Here is a 4,859-nt window from a genome sequence, read left to right as displayed (position 1 = left end):
ATATACTCACCCTCCTGTTAACAATACACAAAATGTAAGACTAGCCAGTTTATATGAAAAAAAGGTTACACTTACACATAAAAAATAATATGACTCTTTTAAATAGTTTAAATAGTTTTTTCAAACTTGCTCTCTAACCCAGTAAGCTCATTCCTTTGAGGTTAATTTTGCCTAGGTCACCTTTACCATATCTCAGCCCTCTCTGACACTTTTTGCAGCCTGTTTCTCCTCCCTCTCTTCTTCCTTCCCACCCACAGTCTGGGAAGTAATCCTATATATATGGGTTGTTCACCCTGTACGTTCTTAAAGGTTTTCCTCAGCTCTCTGACTTTTGTCACACAAACAAAGAAAAATGCCAGAAGAAGTTCCTGCTCAGTGCAAGGTTACCAAAGATGAGCTGGACAAATGGTGAGTATATTTCAGTAAGGATATATCAAAACCAAATACATTAGAGCAAAATTGAATTGGGAATCTGTATCTGGTGCTCTTTTGATGAGCCTGCTACATGCTTTATAGCTCAGCATGAGTGTGTTTGTTTGTAACATAAGTTTTTATCATGCATCACAAAACCTCTTTGTGTATATAGGTTATCTGTAGTGGTTTGTGAATGAGACGTGTTGGATACAGAATGACAGGAGAGAAGATTGAGCACATGCGCTGGGGGGAGCAGGGTTTGGAAGTGATGATGGAGGTGGAAAATTACCCATGTTAGCCATCATGTTGCTAAGTTAAAGCATGTGGCTGCAACACTTAGTACATTTGATGTCAACAGAGTTTAGGAAATGCATTTTACAGTAGGTTCTGAATAAAGCTCATGTCATTTTGCCCGCATCGTACGCATTCACGCACAAATGATTAACCTCCATCTGTAATTGTTAACAAAGCAAAGTGCTCTATTTCTAGGTCAAAAGGTCAGAGGTCAATGCACTCACACAATGGCACAATATTGTGAACTTTACGGTGAGTTGCACAAGTTGTTCCATTCACAATCTACTTCATGACTATCTCTTAACTGATTTAGTCAAGAGCACTCATCATTTGTAGTGCATCACTTCTGTTTTGGCCACTTACACATAAAATATAGCATTTGTAAGAAACAGAGTATTGCATTATGTATCAAAATCATTAAATAATCATTCAGTGCAAATCCAGTATTAGAGATACAAAAAGAATACAATTAACCATCTGGTCCTGCTCAGATGGCGGTCAAAATTACAGATTTTATTTAAATGAAGTTAATGTTTTTTTATTTCATATTTTGTATTTTTAGAGGCTTTTGTGGTACTAAATGATATTTGTAGAAAAGTTATGATCCATTTATTACCTTTTAATCACTTTTTGAGCATAGAACTGAAAATGAACTCTGGTAAATCTTGATTGCTTTGGAGCACAGACTTAAGTTTGGTCACTTTTTAAAGTTTTAAAAAGTTATACACGTTTAAGTTTATTATTGTGAAAAATACATAAAAGTACGATTTTAAATTTCTAAATGAAATATATATTTTTCAAAACATGTTTTACTAAATAAAAGCCATACATCTAAACAAGCTGTGTTCCAAATTTGAGGTTGGTATCTCAAAAAATGAGCTTTCAGTAAGATTTTGTTTGGGCGCAGTACCAAACGTTTCCATTAGATGAAATTTGCTTCCCAGTCGTTTCCAATGGGGCCATTTTTAGCCGCAAATAGTAGCCTTGAGGTATTTTTTTTCAGTACCATTAACCTTTTTGAATCATGTCCAGGATATTTTGTGTGTGTGTGTGTGTGTGTTCACATAGCAAGTGGAAAAAACTTTACCAAGTTTCGTACCATTCCGATAAAAAAAATTATAATCTAAAAAACCAAAATGTAAAATTGTCCTGTAAAAATGGCCACACGGCACCGTTCAAGGGTTTCTGCAGGATGAAAGTTAAGTCAGATAGGCCTGGCTATATGCATAAACACATGCAGGCCAAAATATAAATATGTCTTATATTTGAATGCAAAAACTTTCAGAGCGAAATGCTGTCTCCGTTTGATGCCAAATTTAGCATGAACTTTAAGTAATGTATATCTCTGATGTGGTTTTAAATAGACTCACTCATGGAGCGGCGAGGGAGTGCTCACAGCTCGCCTTACATCTCCTGTATTGCAATGTCTGCGTTATTTATGAGGGTAAAGGGTGCTGTCACGTGCAGAACCCGGCTAGTGTGTAAGAATGATTTCTCATCTTTTTTTATTTATTCGATTTTAGCACATATAAATCTAGGGTAGCTGATGCATAACATGTCCATTAGACTTTTCAAATGACATCATGATATGAATCTATGAAAGTATACATTTTAGATTTTATGTGCCACTAAAAATGTGTTTATAAAGTCACCATGGAATCAAAATAGACAATTCTTGTTTTTTATGAAATATTGCATTTATTATGAATGGTTCATCCGTGCACATCATATTTTTTTTTTATTCATGTGTCTTGTAATCTTTAATCAAAATAACCTCCCTCCCTCTTGCAGCAAAATCTCTTCTCTGATGAAGTCATGTTGGCTTTATAATTAATTCTGAATAAATGTGAAAGATGTAATTCAACATAAGTTAAGTGTTAAGTGTTAACTTTTAGTTGGCTTTCAGCATGTCACACTGCAGGACTTGTCAGTTTTCCAAAAAAATGTAGTGCCCCATATGCTATTTTAAAGGTTCCTAATGTTGTTTTGGAGTCTCCTACAATAGGTTTACATGCATCCAATGTCAAAAAACATTAATGTTCTCATGCACATCACCTAGTTTGTCAGAGAGTCTGAAAACAGTTTGTTCAAAGATTCAATCTTTTTAAACCCCTCCTTTCCACGAGTCTACTCTGCTCTGATTGGTCAGACGGCCCAGTCTGTTGTGATTGGTCGACAGCTAACAGCCATCTGAATGTCAGCTCCTCAGCTCTGGATACACAGTGATATGAACAGGAATGATGGTGTCGGTTTTTTCCTTATCAATTTCAGCGCAAGTCCTTTTGAAGTGCAAGCAAAGTGGATTGGGAGTGCTTAAAATAGCGTCTTCTTGACAACACAAAACAAACTCTTCCAGTCTCAGCTACAACTACAGTGTTTGAGAGCGGGTCAAAATAGACGTTGTTCACAGGCAGCCAATGAAGACCATAGGCTGGCATTATGCAAATTTGTAACATTGTTACGTAGGTTTGTAACAGGAAGTGAGACTGGAATTGCTGACGACTCGTTGAGAATCGATTGTTTCTTTTAGGAGAAAATAACTTTATTTGTCATGCACTTTGATCTTTAAAACATTGCAGTCATTTTACATTCACAAACAGCTATATTACACACTGCATGAAAGCTAATATGCGAAAAAAGCATATTAGGGGTGCTTTAAAGTTTAAACCAACAATCCATATCTTAAAAAAGCAGAACTCTGAAGACTCTTATGTGATGAAGGAGCGGTGCATGACCATATTAACCACACTATATACATTTGCAGTGTTCAGGGGAAAGGAGCAGAGGGCTGTAAAGAGCTGCTGGAAGCCTTTGAGGCCTGTGTGAAGGGGGCCACGGCCGCCTCGTGAGGGGGACATGATTTTACATGCAAGTATTTTATTATGTTTTAGTTTAACTTTTATACTCTTTGAAATTTATTTGCAGTACCTGATCATTTTATTCGTATCACATAGAGTATTTCATTACAATAGTATCGTGAAATGATAATGTCTTCAGTCTGGATGAATGCATTGATTTGTCCATTCTGATTTTCTTCTGCTATTTTTAACTAAGGTCCTTCCTTTCTGGGTCCTCCAGTGTCCTTGCATTCCCTCACATTGTACTGGACTGAACCATTTTAAGGGCAGTGAAAGGGGTGCAAGTCCTGGAAAGCAATGGAACTGTATATTTTGATCCTGAGAAGTCCTCTCGGTGTCCCTCATGTCGTCCATGTTATTTGTAACTGTGAAAGAAAGAAGTACCCAGTTTTTTTTTTTTTTTTTTTGTTCAAATGTACACTGTGAAAAAGCACAATGCATTTCATCTGATTTTGAATAAATTACTATAATTGTTTATTTATTTTGCCATTACTCTCACACACTCAGAGGTATATAGCAGTGATCAAATAACTGACACTAAATGTCTTCATAATAATTAACTGTATCCAGTGATTGATTTACCTTGAACTGCAGTGGTCTGCTTACTTGATAACTCATGCCAAGTTCACTGCAGTGCTGCTCATTCGGCATAAGTGCAACTGACTGTCAGCACCATCTATTGAAGAAATTCTAAAGGTGCTGACAAAACAAATTTCATATTTCTCATCACATAATAATCATGCTGTTGCCATGTAGTTTTTATGGTATACTGCTGGCTAGGACCTACGTAAAAAAAAAAAAAAATGCAATTTGTATAACTGGATTGACGCATCATGGTTGTGACAGAATATATGAGCACAATGACGTAAAATAAAAATAATAAACTCAACAGAGCCTGTGTGACCTTGTTTAACTCTTAACAGGTGAAGTATATTAAATATTGCTTTGATATTGCCTGATTTGTTATTTTTATCTTGAATATTGACCAGAAGATGTATACACTTATAGAAACGGTACATTTCAAAACCTTTTTAAAAACAAAAAAAGTATTCATTTAAAAAAAAAAATATATATATATATATTTCTATGACCTATACCATATTTTTGGACATGTTCTAAGAACAAAAACTTGTTCTAAGAACGTTTTGGTAACGTCCTCATTAAGTTATGAAAGCATTATTTCTGAATGTTCTCTGAACGTTCCAAACTTCACGTTTTTTAAATATTTTAAAAAAGCTTTTTTTTTTGGGAGGGGTATGCTTTAGGGAACGTTCTTTTTCCGTTTTGTTTTCT

At 35.4% G+C, this 4,859-nt stretch overlaps 1 long non-coding RNA gene across 1 annotated transcript; it reads left to right on the top strand.

Moving 5' to 3' along the window:
* The first annotated feature begins 249 nt into the window (after positions 1-249).
* LOC309484997 lies at positions 250-4,374 on the top strand. The gene is made up of 3 exons (XR_014201009.1): positions 250-408; positions 3,473-3,576; positions 3,763-4,374. It is a non-coding gene; the product is annotated as an uncharacterized lncRNA (long non-coding RNA).
* Positions 4,375-4,859: the final 485 nt, after the last annotated feature.

The sequence above is a fragment of the Leuciscus leuciscus genome, assembly GCF_965113295.1.
Source record: "Leuciscus leuciscus genome assembly, chromosome: 21".
In the NCBI taxonomy this organism is placed as follows: domain Eukaryota; kingdom Metazoa; phylum Chordata; class Actinopteri; order Cypriniformes; family Leuciscidae; genus Leuciscus; species Leuciscus leuciscus.
Note: the sequence above shows the minus strand (reverse complement) of the source record. Positions and strands in the feature narration are given on the sequence as shown.